The sequence below is a fragment of the Hippopotamus amphibius genome, chromosome 12 (genome assembly GCF_030028045.1).
Source record: "Hippopotamus amphibius kiboko isolate mHipAmp2 chromosome 12, mHipAmp2.hap2, whole genome shotgun sequence".
Taxonomy (NCBI): Eukaryota; Metazoa; Chordata; class Mammalia; order Artiodactyla; family Hippopotamidae; genus Hippopotamus; species Hippopotamus amphibius.
Genome location: NC_080197.1, coordinates 71,285,502 through 71,305,786, shown reverse-complemented (window position 1 = coordinate 71,305,786; position 20,285 = coordinate 71,285,502). Strand labels below are relative to the sequence as shown.

Here is a 20,285-nt window from a genome sequence, read left to right as displayed (position 1 = left end):
TGGACATGAAATAACTGAGGAATCATCAGAAAGACTAGGGACACCAACCCCAGAGAAGACCTGGTGGCAATAGCTCGGCATCTTCCAGCATTTCAAGGGTTCCTGTGTAGAAGGTGGATACAGCCTCCCCCAGAGCACACATAGACAAAGGGGGGAACTGCAGAAAAGAAGAACATTCTGAGCTGGCCAAAATGTGAAGAGGTAGAGCAGGGGTAACAATTTCCTGTCAATTGGCAGAGATGTCACAGAGGGGATCAAAGCATCAAATTTAGTGTTTGATCAGTCTCTTCTGTTTCTCAAATTTTAAGACTGTGAGTTTGAACCAGCCAAAGCCTCAATCATCTTTTTGTTTGCCCCGGCTGATTTACTTGAAATTCCCACCACAGTTGTTATAATTTTACTTCAGTCTTCTCAGTCACTCAGTTTGATCCCTCCCTTACACCCAACAGATGACACCACTGTCTTCCTTTTTTTTAATTGAGATTTAATTGACATATAACATTATATTAGTTCTAGATGTACAGTGTGGGGATCCAATATACGTATATATTGTGAAATGATTGCCACAGTAAGTCTAGTTAACATCCATCGCCACATATGGTTGCAAATGTTTTTTTTCTTGTGATGGGAACTTCAAGATTTACTCTCTTAGCAACTTTCAAATATACAATACAGTGTTATTAGCTATAGTCACAGTGCTGTGCATTAGGTCCCCAGGACTTACTTATTTCATAACTGAAAGTTTGCACCTTTTGACCCTTTGCACCCATTTTGCCTACCTCCACCACTCTCCCTTGGCAACCACCAATCTGTTCTCTGTTTCTATGAGTTGTTTTTTCCAATTCCACATATAAGTAAATCATACAGTATTTGTCTTTCTGTCTGACTTACTTCACTTACCATAACACCCTCAAGGTCCAGCCATGTTGTTGCAAATAGCAGGATTTCCACCATTACCTCCTTTCTTGACCACATGCACCCTTCCAACTCCTAGTCCCTGGAAGTCCCACACTTCCACCTCAAACCTTCCCCTTGCATTTGCCCATATTCTCCTTCCCTTTTATCTTTTTAAGAACAAAATCTTCCACTGCTTCTGGCTCTTTCCTCTCTTCAGCCCCTGCAATCTGCTTTTCATGTATTTCTACTCTATTAAAAATACTCTGCAAAAAGTTCAGTCTTGACTTTTCTAATCATCTGGAAGTAGTTCGGTGAAAGTAGAACCTCTGTAGCCCTTGCAGCACAAGGAAAGGAAGTGATGAGCACTGAGGCGAGAGAAAGAAGAGACAGACAGAGGCCTGGTCTATGGCTTTCACAGGCCACTTGAATCAGGAACACTTGGAGGCTTGAGAAAAATGTACAGCCTTAGGCCCCACTCCAGACCAATGTATCTAAACTTTGGGAACTGGGGCTTATAAATCAGTATTTTAATTATGCATTTTACTTGATAATTACACAGAAAACCTGAGAAGCACTGGACTGCATCATAAAGATTTGGCCAGCGAGTGCCCATTCAAGCTGGCTTCATGTCCTTTTGCCATTTTATCGTTGTCTGCTCTTGTTATTGTTATTGTCTTTTGTTTTGAATACTTCCTTTTTTGGGGGCACAACAAGGTATTCTAAGCTCACCTTGTACTTGCTCTACCCAGTCCGACTTGGCTAATACTTCAAGGAGTCCTTTTACTGGAAAATGGCCTTTAGAAGTGAAGATCTGGACATGAGATGGACTCATTGCGATTGGGCTGTCACTGCTCACAGGCCCTTTCAGTAGACAGAGCTAAGGAATGAACTCACACACACAATACACACACTACACACTACACATAGGTACAAAATCCATACACACAATCACATTTACGTCTATGTCCTATATCTATTTATCTATCTATCTATCTCTGTCTTTCTATCTATCTGTCTGTCCACCCATCCGTCTTCCTATGTATCTACATGTTGAAAACCATTAATTGACTGATCCCAACCTAACACCATGGATCACGGGGATCATTCTAGTTTCCTCACCCTGTGTACTTGTAATTTCCATCTCGGATAGTGAAAAAAATGGCTTCTAGTATATTTACCTATTTGACCAGTCCCAGTGTATGTAACTTGTCTCCCATCTTTGCTGCCACTCGCTCCCTGCTCCAGCCCTGAACCCCCATTCTCCCTTAGGGTGCCTTCCTTAACTTGCTTGGACTCGGACACCCCACATCAGGCCACACTCTTAACCCACCATGACAGTCTTCACCTGGCTCAGGCTCAGAAACCCAACTGGGCCACTGAAGTCCCCACATCCTCCCACAATGCAGATGGTTTAGGACTGAAGTTTTCAGGAAGAGATGAGAAAGGAACATGAGGAGAAGTGAGAAGAAGGATAAAAGAGAGGAAAGGGGAACAGAAATAGGAAGGAGACATAATGTATTTAATAGGGAAGCAAAGTAGATGAGAGTGGGTTAGAGACACCAGTTAGGAATCTGACATTCCAAGTGAGGAATGATGACACTTTTATAGGAGCGTGGCAGTGAAATGAAGAGAAGTGGGTCACTATGAGAGATATTTAGGACGTAAAATGGACAGAATTTGATAAGAGATTAAATTCAAGGGTCAAGGGGAAGGGATAGGTTTGTATTAAGGATGATTCCAAGGTCTCTGACTTCATAATTGTGTGGATAATGATGTCATTGCTGGGAAGCCCTGGAAGAGGATCAAATTCTGCATATCTACACATTTGTACTTCTCTTATATTGCATTGCATATCTTCCTTTTATTATACTTATTTATTGTGCACGTAAGATTTTGAGATCAAGGCTTTTCAGAGGTTGGCAAACGAAGGCCCACGGGTCAAATGAAGTGTGTTTTTATATGGACCACAAGCTAAGAAAGGTTTCTACATTTCTAAGGGTTATTAAGAAAAAAATGACGTAGACAAAGATGAATATGCCGCAAAGACTGTATGGGACCCGCAAAATCTAAACTATTTATTCTCTGGCCCTTTATTGAAAAAGCGTGTGGACCTCTGCTTTACATAGCTCATCTTGCTTTATGAGATGATGAATACATGTTTATAAAATTAAATTTTATACTTAAAACATTCTCCAAGGAATTTTAAATTGTAAAGTAAAAATAACACATAAGGAAGCATAAGATAAGTTTCATATATAGAAAAACAGAGAAAGAAAATGCCTATTTTGAAACTTCAGATAAAATGAAGAATTTCCTATTGACTTAGTCAATGAAAATTCATGGGGAAGAAGAATTTATAAGAACTTGAAGGTTCACCTTGGGTGATCTAACTGAAAGAGTCTAAGCAATCTTGAATTCTTGTGGCAAAATAAACACATTTTTAATCTTGCAAAATTGTACACAGTGAATGATAAATCAGATTCTCCTAAACATCAAGTTTTATTGCTCATAAATCCCTCAGTTTCACCTTTACTTCCCTTTATGATAACTAGAGAAAAATACTTTTTAAACTGAATGTTAGTAGTTGAGCAGATAATGGCTCAACAATTTAGTAAATGTGAAGCCATATTCCATTATCTTGCTAACGATTGCAATTGCATTTGTACAGAACCCAGTAATTTCGCCATGTAAAAACAATTGCTTCACCTCTTCTACAGACCCCCACCAGAGTTTACATTGTGCCATGTTCTGTAATCTTTATCTAGAATTAAGGCGTGGATATTTTTGCACTTGATTTCCTTTGGTAATTAACTTCATTTTGTCTAGTTTTCTTAAGAGACAGGGTTACAGGAATTGCCATGTAAATGAATATGCAAGTTGGTAACTTGAGCTTAGCTAAGGACACTATGTTTTTACTAGGACAGCAGCCAAGTTGATCTGTTTACATACAGGTGGTTATAAGCAAAACATATTAGTCCTGGAGAAGGAAGTAAAAAGGGGAGAAAAAAGACAGAGACCCTGCCCTGTCCCCTCCATCCAAGGAATTTGGCTTTAAACGCTCAGTTTAAGGAGACTTCTTTTGTGAGGCATTTCCCTACCCCTTTGCCGTCTGTTTGTGAAGTTAGAATTATTACTTCTTTTCTTATACCCCATTATACCTAGTTCAAGTGTCTATTCTAGGCAGTTGGTTTACGTGTCCACCTCTGTCTGCCAGACTGTAGGCTCCTTAGGAAAAGGACTGTACCTCATCTATCTTTCTGGTCCCCTTGCCAAAGATGGGGCCAACCACAGAGCATTTTCAACTAACCTTTGTAGATGAGTAAATACACAAATGATTTGGAGTTCTTGGGAAATAGCAGTGTCTAGTGGGAGTGGCCAGGAGTCTTCTAGGACGAGAAAGCATAAAGAGAAATGAGGATGCTGGGTACTGGAGGTCCTAGGACTTGCCCCACTTCCTCGATGGTTTTGCACTATTGAGAGAACATATCCAAGACTTGGTAGCCAAATGGGGATAGTAGCAGAGATGGCCTTCTGTTCCCAATATCCATTCTCCCCTCCTTCCAAGGTGATGGAATCCTCAATTTTTTGCCTGGATCCACAGCCACCCAGAAGGGAGACTATAATTCCCAGCCTCCCTTGCAGTTGGGTGTGGTCCTGTGACCAACATCTGGCCAATGGGGTGCACATGTAAGCACAGTGTGGCAGTTCCCAGGCCTCTTTTTGGTTTTCCTTCCTTGTTATCTGGCTTGGATCAAAAGGGTGAGGGCTATAGCCTGGAGATGGTGGGGCAGGGAGGCCAAGGAGCCTGAGATCCTGAGGACATCCTTGCTCAGAGCTGCTGCAAGAGCCTTAGGCTATAAACCCTGGACTATTGCCTGAGGAAGAAATAAACTTCTGTCTTTTAAAGCCACTGTAACTTTAGGTTTTCTCTGTCAGTCTCAGCCAAACCTATTCTTAAGCATACGGGGCTCATCGTTGATAGTCTAGAGAGCTTAGTCTCCTGCAGGGATTCCAGCAAACTGACTTAAAAACAAACAAGGCAGAGCTCTAAGGATTCCTACCTCTTCTCCAACCCAGACCAAGGTTTCAGGACTCACTGGGTAAAGCTGGGTCTGCAATGTTCATTTGAGAAAACTGTCCCAGTTTTCTAGAACAATAGGAGAGAAAGTTGGGGGATGGGGAGAGTAGAGAGAGAGGAAAGAGAGAAGACCAAACAGAGAGACTGAAAATAACAATGATTAACATTAGGCCTCTCGCCTCTCCCTCCTCTCTCCCCCAACATGAGAGCAGGATGCAAAGAACAAAAAGCTGAGACTTCCACCCTAAATGAGGAAAACTGCAAAGTATTAGAGCTCAGAGGGACATTAAAGAATAGAGAGGACAATCCAGTAATTTTACAGATGAAGTGAGGTCTGGGGAGAAGAAATTATTGTATTCAGACCACACATCTGTAAGGATCAAAGGCAATAGCAGATCCCAAGACACTAATTGCTGTTCTATAATGTGTTTTCTTCCATTAATCACAGGTTGTTAAAGATGGAAGAATACTTAGTCCAACCTTCTCATTTTAAAAGTGAGGAAGGATAATGAGAGAGGACAAGTAATTTGTCCACGGTCACATAGTTAGATTTTTACTAACTCATGCTTCTTTTCCCGAGTCTTTGCATACATGTACAACATGTATGCAAAGTTGGATAATCTCAAATATCAATCCAGAATAAATGTGCATATGCAGAGAAGCAGTGGGGGTAAGAAAAATAGCAAATGTGAAAAACCCTCAATTTATGTGGGTCCATGAACCGTTAACAGTTTTTAACATCTAACACTTTTCTTCTTTCTCTAACTCGCAGCCAAAGTTATTTTGCAAAACTGTGTCTCCAAGTCCCCAAGAGGGATATATGTGTAATTATGTTTTAAGTTTGCAGATGTTTTATCTTTGAACTCCTAAATGGTAACAGCATTAATCTTTGTCTTTAAACTGCTCTGTTAAGTTAGTTATGGTATGTTTCTACATGCCTCCCTCTCTTCCTGTGACTACACAGAACTTCTAATAGCAGGTCATATGGCTCCTACAACTGAATCCATCAAGGAACTATCAATTTCCCAGTGTGAATAACACTGGCTTTCACCCTTGATGGAAACAGGGTAGAAGGAACTGAGATCAAGGAGGAAATAAATTTGGAAAAGATGAAGCCATCCTAACTCTATGAATAAAATCCACATGAAAGTTTCAGTAACATGTAGGGGCACAAGAGGGGGTCACAATGAGTCCCCAGAAGGGCACTCATAGGGAATGTGGCAGGAGCAGCACACAGGAGTGAGATGGGGTGTGGGTTGGCACCAGGATGCTAAAGGGTAGTCTGGGAAGTGCTGAGGACAAGGCCATACTGTGACTCAGGGTCTGCCCTCACTGGGAAGAAGGCTGGGGTATATTTACCCAGTGGCTCTCCTCTGTTCAAGCAGTATCCACTGATGCCCTTGCAACCATCCCCATGTGCCCACTTCATTCATTTTTTAAATATTTATTTATTTATTCGGCTGCACTTGGTCTTAGTTGCAGCACACAGGATCTTTAGTTGCAGCATGCAAACTCTTAGTTGCAGCATGTGGGATCTAGTTCCCTGACCAGGGATTGAACCTGGGCCTCCTGCATTGGGAGCACAGAGTCTCAGCCACTGGACCACCAGGGAATTCCCTCCACTTCATTCTTAATGAGGCCAAACACTTTGGTCATGCAGCTCACATAAAAAGGGGAATGTCTGTAGCTCTGGACACAGTCACGAACTCACTGTACTTTGCACAGGAAGCTCAGCACAGGTGCTCAAATGTCATGCTCTGAAGGTCAGATCCGAGTACACAGAAGCAGGCTAGGAACACAGACAGCTGAGCTGAGCTGAGCACATCAAACAAGAATAAAGATGCAGATGTAGAGAATGGACTTGAGGAAATGGGAATGGGGGGCACAAAGGGGAAGCTGGGATGAAGTGAGAGAATAGCACTGACATATATACACTACCAAATGTAAAACAGATAGCTAGTGGGAAGCTGCTTCATAACACAGGGAGATCAACTCGATGATGGGTGATGAATTAGAGGGCTGGGATAGGGAGGGTGGCACTTGGTACTCTGTCATGGTAGCCATCGAATGCTGTCTTTTGTTAGAGTTATTCCTGCACATGTTTTTACACCTGCTACAGAGCCAGGTTGAAAACTACAAATCTTAAAATATTTTGGTATCCTAAAAGTTAAACAATAACATTCATAGTTTCTACAATTAGAGCTTTTATGCTTTGGGAGGAAAACATATCATTCTTTTAAAGAAAACAAAACTTTCTCTGCTTTTCTAGTTTACAAAGCATCTGTTTTGTATGTCTAATGGGTATTTACTCAGCCAACCCTGATCACAAGCACACGGTAGCCTGTGAGCATTTTCAGGACAGAGGCAGCCCTACTCCTCTCTGTGAGCCCTTGATGATTAAGTTGGAAGCCCAGAACACAGTAAGAACACAGTAAATGTATGATGAGATGACTAAAACTAGCATTAACTCAATGATGAGCAAGAAGTAAGTTTAAACAGTCCCAGCTCAGTCATCTTCATGCCCCAAAGAGACCATACAGCTCCCTTAACACAGGAAAAAGCACGACTCTTGATAAGCCAGCACTACAAAATACATAGCTTCCTACCGTTCCCCTCCCCACCACTCAGTGCACTTGGCGGGCAGCCACCTGCCTCAGCCTTCTTTGGAAAAGTATTCATGGGACAATGGCAATAACATTGCACTGACTGACGTGTCTTTGGATTTTTCTGGGGGCCACTGCTGCTGCTGCTGCTGCTGCTGCTGTTTCTGCAGGAGTCCACTTGGCAAATGCCCTGGGAATGCAGTTTCTCAAATGCCTTAGAATCTTCTCTACTTTTGATCCCCACAGCATCACTTTTCACATCCTCAGCCAGAAATCAGAAGGTACCCACCTCATTTCCTGTGTTCATGATAGCAGTAAGAGCAGAGAGCAGTAGACTCCTGGGCAGCTGCCAGGTTGGGGGCTGGGCAGAGAGGATGCAGAGCAGCAGCAGCACTGATTCTACTTAGTTTTTTAAATCAGTGTTACCAGGATGAGACCAAAATACAGACCTGCATCTTCTAGGGCATCTTCTAGTCAATCTAGTCAACACTTTTCAAAATATGATCTGTGGTTGCCCTGAATTCCTCAAAGGTATCTGAGGGATGGAGGTCTCTGAGGGATGCCAGCAGAAGGGGTAGCGGCAGACAGTCGTGAGAAAGAATGGAGCAGGCAAATTTCAAACACTGACTGACAGCAACCTTTCTCTTGTGTGTCTTACTTTATAAAATAGATTTTTTATTTTATTTTATTATTTATTTTTTATTATTAAAGTTGCTAAAAATACATGAAAATAGGGAAAACCCAAAACATCCCAACTTTAGATGAAATAACCCTGAGTGTTTTGCCTTACCTGTTTCTGTTTTATTTTTCTTATAAGAATCTATTTGAAATAAGACTGCTGCTACTAATCTTTTTAAAAATACTGGGTTAGATAACTCAATTCCAATTTAGATTACAGTTTTCTGGCTCCAATCACTGCATCATAAATTTAATCTATTGAAAGTGTCAGGGCTGAGTGCCACTCTGCATATTTGCAGAGATTCCATTGTTTTTGACCCAAGTTAATTCTCTCTTCAAGATACTGCATTGAGTTCCCATTGCATTATTTTCTCACACTTAAAATCCTCCTCCTCATGGGAATTCCCTGGTAGCCCAGTGATTAGGACTCAGCGCTTTCACTGCTGCAGGCCCATTTCCATCCCTGATTGGGGAACTAAGATCCCACAGGCTGTGCAGTGCAGTCAGAAAAAAAAAAAGAAAGAAGGAAAGGAAAAAAAAAAAAAACCCTCCTTCTCAGAAATTCAGTGCCTTTTATTATGATACTCAAAAGGATCTAACATCGCCCCATAGTAGACTGTTACTTTGATTTCCCCAATGAGCCACTCTGTCTGATGCCCTTGTGTGGTCCCCTCTCAAGTTGACATCACAAACTAAATGCGATGGATTCTTAATAAGCTTGTGTATGGGATTGGCCCCGTGGACTCTCCTTGCTGAAACCCGGTCCTCATGCTGGGAGGAAGCCCGAGCAGCCACATGAAGAGGCCCTTGTTGAAGAAGATTGAGACACATGACTGACAGTATCAGCTGAGCAGAGTGATGAGCTAGCAACAAGCACCAACACCCAGACACAGAGGCGAGGCCATTAACATCCTCCAGCCACCCCAGCTGATACCACACGGAGCAGAACTGCCCAGCCAACCCCCAGAATCATATGAAATAATAAACTTCATATGATGTGAAGTTGTGTTACGCCACTACATTTTAAGGTTTTTTTGTTATGCAGTAGTAGATAACTAAAGCACATCATTCTCTCCACTCTTTCTAGACCAAAAAACCAAAAATTCCCTTTCAGTTAGTAAGCATATAGTAAGCATATAGTAAGTGTACAGTACGTGGCAGAAACTATGCTAGATACTGGAACCACAATGGCAAATAAGCCTATTCCTGTCCTCTGGATCGGTCACCTGGTAGGAGAGACAGACATGTAAACAAATAAATATAGTGGAGAGTCACACATGCAGTAATAAACGTGTGTATAAGAAATAGGACTTGTAGAAAGGAGTAATTAACTATTGAGAAAGGGTGCCAAGAAAAGTTTCTTAGCGGCAGAAGCACCTGAGCAGAGTTTATAGGGGTGAATTGGGGAAAGTGGCTGGGGAATCATGAGGGCGTGATGCGGAAATGGCAGTAACAGAACGTGGTGTGTACAGGCAACTGAAAAATTCATCTCTACTGAAAGGACAAGCAAGGGAGAGGCAAACATGAGAATGGAGGTGCGGGCAGGGGCCAGGTCACGGTAACGTAGGAGAGCTTCACCTAACTCTGTGGGCGATGAGGAGAGTTTAAAGGAGAGGAATACCAGCCATAGTCATGTTTTGAAAGATCACATGGGCTGCTATTGGCAGGATAGATATTCAGTAGCAAAAACCAGAAACAATAGTACCTATTAAAGCTTGACGTTGGGCAGTGGAAGAGGGGAGAGAAGGGATTTGAGTAATACTGAAAAGAGAAAAATGGGCAAAGAGAAGAGTGAAAATAATTCTGTGTTTCACCATCCCCTTTTTCAGAGCTGGTGCACTAGGGCTGGGGACAAGACTGGCAAAGCTGGGATAACAGCTTTATGCAAGAGGATTAAGCAAGTAAGTAAATATATGTGGGATGGCAGGGCTATTTCTCTTAGCTGGAAGAAGGCATTACAAAGGAGAAACTGTGGTATTGGATTGGAATTGGAGATATCGGTTTGAAGTCATGGTTGTTTAAGATAGATTACATGATAGATGATGATGATAGATAGATAGATGATAGATAGATAGATAGATAGATAGATAGATAGATAGATAGATAGATAGATATGGAAATAGATATGAACAGATAAGTGTGTTACATTTCCTAGCCATGGGCACCAAGAGGGCTTTGAAGCAATGACACCCTGATTGCACTGAAATCCCAGCATCCAAATCTCAGTTTCTGGCTTCTGGAGAAATGTCTGATTCCAGGGCTAGGGCAGGAAAAGAACAAGATGAGTCTGGAAATGTTGTTGTGGCAGAAAGTAAAGAAGCACTCAGAGAACTCTGAGGACATGCACAAAGGCTATAGGAGAGAGCCTAACGGGGCTCCCAACTGGCCAAATCTGGGATGAGCTGAGCCCCCAAGTAAATAATGGTACTGATTATAATCCATCAGGCAAAAAAATCAAAATTCTTGAGTTCATACTGATATAAATACACGAATAAAAAACACGAGGGAGAAGAGAAAGCACTACCTTATAGCAGAATGCCAGCCAGTAAATACAGAAGGAATGGTGGAATTAGAAAATCATTACTTGGCAACCACCACAGTAATAACTAAGGCAGTTTAGGTAGAATCATCATTGGATGCTAAAACTCACGGGGAGCCGGTGATGAGGATATGGACATAGTCTCAAAATAGATCCTCCAAAGATTTACCTGATTATTTAAAAGTACAAAATACTTACTAAGTAACTTTAAAGTGGACAAACTTAGCCAACACCATCTAAGTGATAAAATACAATGTTATCAGTGACAGGGTAAATTGACATTGTTACTCCTGATAAACTGAGAAAACACATTACTTCCATGAAATTCCTGTCAAAAATGAATGACCCTGGGGACTTCCTAGGTGGCACAGTGCTTGGGAATCTGCCCGCCAATGCAGGGGACATGGGTTTGATCCCTGCCCCAGGAAGGTACCACATGCCGCAGAGCAACTAAGCCTGTGCGCCACAACTATTGAGCCTGTGCTCTAAAGCCCGTGAGCCACAACTACTGAGCCCTCGTGCCACAGTTACTGAAGCCCATGTCCCTAGGGCCTGTGCTCCACAGCAAGGGAGGCCCCCACAATGAGGAGCCCACACACCACAACCAAGAGTAGCCCCTACTCACCACAACTAGAGAAAGCCTGTATGCAGCAACGAAGACCCACTGCCAATAAAATAAATAAATAAATAAATAAATAAATTTATTTTTAAAAAAAAGCATGACCCAAATCTAGCAATGAGAAAACATCAAATCAACCCAAGGTAAGGGACATTCTACAAAGTAATTAGTCTGCTCTCTTTAAAAAATGTCAAAGTTGTGAAAAACAAGGAAAGAATGAGGAAACGTTCCAGTTTGAGGGAGACAAATAAAGACTTAATGACTAAATACAACACATGATCCTGAGTTGGATTCTGAAATTATAAAGCATGTTATTGAGACAACTGTTGAAATTTGAATGGGACCTATAGATCAGATGGCAGAATTACAGCAATATTCATTTCCTGGTCTCGATGGTTTCACTCTGGTTAAATAAGTACCCTTGTTTTAAGGAAATATATACTGAAGTAATAAAGGGTGATGGGACATCATGTCTGCAACTGCTCTCAGCTGGTTCAGAAAAAAATAATATTGTGTATACGTATACAGATAGGACAGTAAGACAAATGAGGTAAACTGTTAACAATTGGGGAGTTTGAATGAAGGATACATGGCAGTTCTTGTGCTATTCTTACAATTTTTCTACAAACTTGAAATTATTTAAAACAAAATAATTTAATGTATCAATATTTTAGAAAATGCAATTCATCTATAGTGACAGAAAGCAGATCACTGGTTGAGTGTGGAGGGGCCCACTTAGATGAAAGAATTAGGATTACACAGGGACACAAGGAAGCTTTAAGGGGTAATAGATTTGTTTAATATTTTGATTGTGGTAATGACTTCTCTGGTGTAAGCATATGTCAAAATTTATATTGCACCCATTAAAATCTATTAATAAGTAATTACAGAAAAAATTATTTTAAGAATCCATGGTTCCTGCCTAGGGAATCCAGCCAACTTCTTTTGGTCATCCTCTTCCATTTTCCGGGAATGCCCTATCCCAGGCACTTCCTCCATCTTGTCCACTCCTCCACAACCCAGAAGCTAATGGATTTCCATCTCCACTGACTCTTCCTTCACTGAGATCTGCTGTCTTTCATTGATTCAACAAATCTTATTGTTGAATTTAAAGCATGGCAACCTTTACAGTTCATGCAGTGGAAGTACACAGTCTTTTGTATTGCTATACTTGCAAATATTCATTTGTATGTTTCTGGCTTATTTTTACATCAGAATTGAATGTTGGATGTTTAAGTTCCTGGAGAATACATACTGTTAAGCAGTATTGTACAATGCCTACCTTGGTGCAATCAGGGGAGGAGGGACGGGCAGGAGGGGAGCACAGGAACTGTGGCTGGAGTCAGGGGTGGGGTTCCAGCCCCAGTGCCACCACTAACCAGCTGTCAGCTGTGTGCCAAGAAGGCTCTGCCCCCACCTGAAACTAGCACAACATTGTACATCAACTATCCTTCAGTTAAAAAAAAAAATTCAACATTTAGCAAGACTCATCTTACAGTTGATGACATTTTACAATTATAAATAGCAGCACTTTTTTTTAGTGATGTTTAAAATGAAGGTATATTTTGAATGATTAGAAAAGGCAGGGGGAATTAGTCTGGATTAAAGAAGATTAAAAAGAAAAAACAACCAAAAAAAAAAAAAAGAATGTTTTCCCTCACCTCTTTAGGTCTAGATTCCCCATATGTCAAAACAAGGGGTGGATTAAATGTCATATTATCCACTGATAAAAACGTCCTCAACTTTCAGATGATTTGAAGTGTGACCACTAGATGGAACCTATGAACACATGTCCATGCTTACACCTTACAAGGAGAGTTGGTGAGGTGGCAGGAAGCCCAAAAAGCATAGGTGCAGATGACCATGCACTTGATGCAACATGCGGAAAGAACGAGAAGTTGTACGCCTGAAACGGTGTTCTTGTGTCTTTAACATCTGGGCTAGGAAATTAGAGATCAGAGGAAGTCAGGCCAGAGTGAAAGTCACAAATATTTTTTATTCTCTCTTTTACTAAATTCCAAGGCCCTTTGACATGCAGTATGCAAATGATGTGTGATTTTCTGTGTTATTTGAAATGAAACTTATTTCGAGTTTCACATGTTTTTAGCCAAATGTGTTCAAATAAATAGTTTTGCGAGAAAGGGGATGTTAGTCACATCAAAGGCATTCAAGGATGTTAAAGAGAAATAGTTTTTCAGAATTTGAAAATAATGTTTCTGTGAGATGGATCAAAATGGATGAGAATAAAAAACCACATCAAGCTATAAGCAGATAGAAAAACTCTTATTTTGTTTCATTTTTGTATGCTAATACAAAATGTTCTGTTCTATGTTCTGTTAACGCTTGAACATAGAAGTATCAAATGCTATAGTATAGCTGATTCCTTATTGGTTGTTTATAAGTCACACGTATAAGAAGTGATGTCCTATGTGCTCCCTGAATAATCACTTTCTTTTAATACTGACCTTTCCTGATGAATTTTTCAAAACTCTTTGTAAACAGACTTTGGCATCTCTGTTGGAGGGTATTCCCTTCCACTGTGCACCTTTAGCAGAATGATAAATGATGATGATGGGCTTCAAGCAATATTGTTCAGACTCAACAAGCACTTCATGAGAAAATGGTATTTGGCAGGAATTTTAATTCCTTTATTATTTCTCACAATATCTTTGTCCATAGTCATTTTTAGTGACATTGTGTACATAGTGAAACAGAAACTTAGAGATGTTAAGTAGTTTGTACTAATAACACAAGTGGCAAAGCCAGAATTCATACCAAGCTCTCTTGATGTCGAGCCCAGTTCTTTCCAATACCCAGAGGTGGAGGGGATGACTGATTACCTAAGTCTTAACACAGAAGGCAGAACCCTCACAGGTGAGTAAGCATGAAGCTGTGGAAGAGTTTCCTCCATCCTTGTCAGAGCTGTTCTCCCTTTTCACAATTACTATTCTTTTTTCACCAGCAAAGAGGAATCTTTAGGGGACAGAGCACCCACAGTTGCTTGCCATCAATAGTGCCGCAATACTACATAACCTCAGTAGTCAGCAGCAAGTGAGGGGAAATCGTGGAAAAGCTTGACTGACGAATAGCAGCACAAGGAAGCTCTACAGCTCCTGAAGGGTCACCTCCATGTTCCCCAACCCAGGCCAGAGAAGGAAGAAGCGTGCGTGGGACTTGGGCTGAAGCTCACCACAGTACCAGAGACCTGGTTTTCTTGTTGTTGTTGTTGATGATGATGATGATGTTTCAGAGGGATGGTGCAGACAGTGAATCCTCTGAGCTACATGGGGGAGGCTTTTCTCTAAGTGTTTTTCTTCTCACCCACAAGCTAGTGCAGGACGTCCACTTCAGCAATCCTTATCGAGGTGGCTAGATCTGACACTAAATTAGGAAGCTCTCCCTTCACTTAAGAGAACCGAGAAGGGGGACATGAATGGAAAGAATATCTAAATTTTCCCCTAAGGCCTCATAAAGTAGACGTCTTTCTTTCTTATTCCCTACAGTTCAGGAAACAAGACTGAAGTAAAGGAATTATGAACTATACTCTCAGCCCTGTAACTTTCATATCAAACAGAGGGCTTAGTCCTCTAAGTAGAAGTCTCTCAGGAGGAGAGTGTCAGTCCCTGTAAGTAGCAGGAAAACTTGGTTTGTACTGCATGTCTGCTGACCTGGGGGTAGAAGAGAGAGTTGGGCTGTTACACTCCATTTCCCTAATGACTTCCCAGCCCCCATTCAGTTCCCCTAATGACTTCCCAGCCCCCATTCAGTTCCATGGGCAGCTGATAAGACAGGGTCTGTTAGCCCCAGCCTGCTTACCAAGTCTTGGCAGGTCTTTTTATTATGGCAAGTCTGAACCAAAAGAGAAGTTTTGTTGCACTATTTCCTTTCTTTCTCTTATGATATCTCTACTCAGAGCTATGGGTGCAGCCTACTGCTGCAGAAGGCAGACCACCCCGCTCCTGCAGTGTTTCTGGTCTATTGGGTTTTGTGCTGGCGCAGTGGGAGGAAATTCCTTCTTGACCTCAGCATTCCTTGCTGACAGTTACCATATGCCTCTAGGGACCTGGGAAGCCTCACCCTGGTTTGCAGTGTCACTGGAGGCCATTCTTATCCAGAGCAGGGCTGAAAGCTTGCCTTTTTTTCCTTTTTTTTTTTCCTCGTTATAATAAGCTACCTTGTTTCTATGAGCTGCTGTTACAGTGAATTGCACAGGTTAATTATTTCCTCCATTAAAAAAAGATTTCCTCTAAATGGTTTAAAGCATGTTGCCTTGTTTCTGGCCTGTGATGACTGGCACAGGCAGCCAGGCTGAGTTTAATTAAACGATTTTCCTGTGTCAACAGCTGAGAATAATATTCTCACTTTTCTAACTCAGGAGGAGACTTTGATTAAAGTGAGAAATAGCCATTACCCCAGGGAGCACGCCCTCCTTCCGTCTCTACCCCGAGATCCTCTGCACCTTGGGCTTCCCCTACACTCCCCTGGGAAGAAGGGGGTACGGGAAGGAAATGTGATGTTGCCCAAGACCACCAGCCCATTTGCAGAAGGGCAGAGAAGACCCGCTCGGGAGAGAGAAAGACAGACTTACAAAACAGTTACACAAGACTTAAGTGGTTTCTCTAAAAAGAGGTGAAATTTTTAAAAGCTAGTAAGGCAGTCTACTTTTTTCCAGTTTTATTTACTAAGTTACCTACAGGGTTTTGCTTGTTAAATTTTTGTAGAATTGTTTATTTTGTGAATCGGAAACACATGCATATAGTAAAAGGCTATTCGGCCAAAGTAATCTTCCTCCCACCTCAGTCTGCCAGCCACCAGCTCCAGTTTCCTTGTACATCCTTCCAAAGATATTTTCCTCAGTTATAGTTGTATGTATGTGTACTCACTGTTTATCTGAAATTCAAATCTAACTGAGCATCCTGTATTTTATCTGGCAATCTCACACTGGGTGTCACCGCTTCTAGCCCTTCTCTGGAACAGAGCTAGAATATATATAATTTAAAAATTATAATATAACATAGAAATATAACATACACATAATATATAAATAGCATAACATAATAATAGCATTTACATATTATAAATAATACATTCAAAATATATTAACCCATGTTTATACACATATACATATCTATTATTATTTCTTTATTATATCTATTATACAATATACAGAAACACATCAATTATTTCTATATTTATTATAATATATTATATATCATATAAATAACATATATAAACTATATTAACCCATGTTTGTATATATATTATTATTGTTATTTGTAAGTGTGAATATATCCCATATATACCATACATATATACACTATGCATCCTATATATATTTTTATAACTTAAATATGAATATACATATCAAATATATAAGTTAATTATGAGTTCATAATGATGTTCCTGACTCTAATCTAATGCCATGGGGTCCTTCTGGTGTCCCCCTTGCTTATCTATAACTTCCTGCTCAGACAGTGAAAAACCTGGCCTCACTATCCACCATCCACTTACTCATGTGTCCATTCTTACTTACTTTACATGTAAAGCAGTTTCACAACTGCTAACTCATATCTCCATGAGCAGCTTTACCAGCTAGAGTACAGTGTTTACATACAGCTCCTTTCACCATTAGCCTTACAATTCCAAGTCCAAACAGTAGTTTCCAATGAGCTCCTTCTCCCCCATTCCCTTCATGGTGTTTGTCATCCACTTGGATTCGTTCATCAAAGTCTGCTTTCCATCCTGCGATCCCCAACATCCCGGTGGATGTTTTGTAACTGTATACATAAGGGTCACTCTTTGTGATGTGCAGTTCTATGGATTTTGATAAATGCAGAGTCATTTATCCACATCTCAGAATCATACAGAGCAGTTCCGTCACCCTAAAAATTCCTCCATGAATTCTCTTTGTAGTCAAGCCCTGGCATCTGTTTTCTGTCCTTATGGTGTTGCCTTTTCTAGAGCGTCATGTAAATGGAATCATACATCATGTAGCCTTTTGGGTCTGGCTTTTTTCACTTAGCAAAATGCTTCAAAATCAATCCATGTTCTTGTGTAAATCAATGAACAGCTCATTCTTTTTCATAGCTGAATAGTATTCCATTATACGGAGGTACCACAACTTGATTATCCATTCACCTGTTGAAGGTCATTTTGGTTGCTCCCTGGTTTTGGAGATTATGAATAAAACTGCTATAAACATTTACATATAGGCTTTTATGTGAACATAAGTTTTCAGTTCCCTTGGGTAAATCTCTAGGAATGCGACTGCTGGGAAATTGTGTGTTTTTGTCCTTGTTACAGTGACAAAGGTGTCAGGACAGTCTGTAAGGTGGAGAGGGTAGATCACCACTGAAGTACAGGAGGGGAGAGCAGGCCTAGCATGTCTAGAAAGTCTGGGCCTCAACAAGCTTCCTTAAACAGAGGGGGGCAGCGAGCAAGCTTTTTTGTTTAAGGGTCAAATAGAGACTCTTCCAGGTGAGTGTCAGCCTGTTGAAGACATTCCATGAACAAAGTCATGTACCCGGAATTACAGTACCCCTCTAGAGGAAATATAATCATTTAAGTTGGTTTTATCTACTCTGGTTCCCTACACAAACTCCTGCCTCCTGATCAGTGGGGTTAGGGATTAAAGTTCTGACAAAGCTTAGTTTGCTCTAGTAACTTACACAATCCCTTTTGAAAATTCTCAGTTATAAATAGCTCTGGGGAGAGGCATGAGGGGCCCCTGGTCTCATGACAGTCCTTGACATGTGCTGGCTGACATCAACTTCCTTCCAGGGCATTGACCCTTCTCCCTCTGGCCACAGGGTCCCCTGCAGGGATCTGATGCTGAGATCTATGGCTGGCAGATTTGTGACCTGTGTTCTTTTGGCTTGATTGATTCTATCCACACTACTTGGGGACTTAGGGTAGTGCAGGGAAGTGAAACCTCAGGATCTCCCTCTGTCTGATCATGCTGGATCAACATGGCTGTACCTCTCAGTTCAGCACAAGGCAGCTTGGAAGGCAGCATCCTCAAAGAGGAGGAGGTGAGGATGGAGTGAGGTGAAAATTGGCAAGAAGGAAGGCTGGAGCCCACCCTACCCTTAGTGACATCATTCTAAGCTATTGCATCTCACTTCTGTGGACCAAAGCTAGGAGAGAGAGAATCAAACCACAACTTCTGCTCTCAGGCACCTCACTCCCATCCCTCTATTGGTCTTATCAAAATTTCAACAGGGTGAAAAAAAAAAAAATTCCAGCAGGGTGGCTAAAGACCTGGCTTTCCCCCTTCCCATTCTTGCCAGACCACCCATAGCTAAAACTCAGTGGTCTATTCCAGGGTGGACAATTATGGCTTCAAATGTCACACTCTGAAGGCAGAGTAGAGTGAGGATTATTTTGTTCTTGAGTTTTTTTTTTGCTTTGTTTTTTTTTTTTTGGGGGGGGGGTACACCAGGTTCAATCAACTGTTTTTATACACATATCCCCATATTCCCTCCCTTCCTTGACGCCCCCCCCCTCGAGTCCCCCCCACCCTCCCTGCCCCAGTCCTCTAAGGCATCTTCCATCCTCGAGTTGGACTCCCTTTGTTATACAACAACTTCCCACTGACTATTTTACAGTTGGTAGTATATATATGTCTGTGCTACTCTCTCGCTTCGTCTCAGTTTCCCCTTCACCCCCCGCCCCCTCCCATACCTCGAGTTCTCCAGTCCATTCTCTGTATCTGCTTCCTTGTCCTTGTCACTGAGTTCATCAGTACCATTTTTAGATTCCGTATATGTGAGTTAGCATACGATATTTGTCCTTCTCCTTCTGACTTACTTCACTATGTATGACAGATTGTAGTTCTATCCACCTCATTACATATAGCTCCATCTCATCCCTTTTTATAGCTGAGTAATGTTCCATTGTATATATATGCCACATCTTCTTTATCCATTCATTTGTTGATGGGCATTTAGGTTGCTTCCATGTCCTGGCTATTGTAAATAGTGCTGCAATAAACAGTATGGTACAAGTTTCTTTTGGGATTATGGTTTTCTTTGGGTATATGCCCAGGAGTGGGATTACTGGATCATATGGTAGTTCTATTTGTAGTTTTTTAAGGAACCTCCAAATTGTTTTCCATAGTGGCTGTACCAACTTACAGTCCCACCAAAAGTGCAGGAGAGTTCCCTTTTCTCCACACCCTCTCCAACATTTGTTGTTTCCAGACTTTGTGATGATGGCCATTCTGATTGGTGTGAGGTGATCCCTCATTGTGGCTTTGACTTGCATTTCTCTGATGATGAGTGATGTTGAGCATCTTTTCATGTGTGTGTTGGCCATCTGTATGTCTTCTTTGGAGAAATGTCTATTTAGGTCTTCTGCCCATTTGTGGATTGGGTTATTTGCTTTTTTGGTATTAAGCTGGATGAGCTGCTTGTATATTTTGGAGGTTAATCCTTTGTCCGTTGTTTCATAGGCAATTATTTTTTCCCATTCTGAGGGTTGCCTTTTAGTCTTGTTTATGGTTTCTTTTGCTGTGCAAAAGCTTTTAAGTTTCATGAGGTCCCATTCGTTTATTCTTGATTTTATTTCCATGATTCTAGGAGGTGGGTCAAAAAGGATGTTGCTTTGATGTATGTCAAAGAGTGTTCTGCCTATGTTTTCCTCTAGGAGTTTGATAGTGTCTGGCCTTACATGTAGGTCTTTAATCCATTTGGAGTTTATTTTTGTGTATGGTGTTAGGAAGTGTTCTAATTTCATTCTTTGACATGTTGCTGTCCAATTTTCCCAGCACCACTTATTGAAGAGGCTGTCTTTTTTCCATTGTATACTCATGCCTCCTTTGTCAAAGATAAGGAGCCCATATGTGTTTGGGCTTACTTCTGAGTTCTCGAT

The 20,285-nt window shown here is 41.2% G+C and overlaps 1 long non-coding RNA gene across 1 annotated transcript in view; it reads left to right on the top strand.

Moving 5' to 3' along the window:
• LOC130833708 (uncharacterized) overlaps positions 1-20,285 on the top strand; it is a 70,056-nt gene that overhangs the window by 32,619 nt on the left and 17,152 nt on the right. The window contains exon 2 of the long non-coding RNA XR_009048528.1: positions 10,086-10,157. This is a non-coding gene — a long non-coding RNA (uncharacterized LOC130833708). The remainder of the gene's footprint in view (positions 1-10,085; positions 10,158-20,285) is intronic.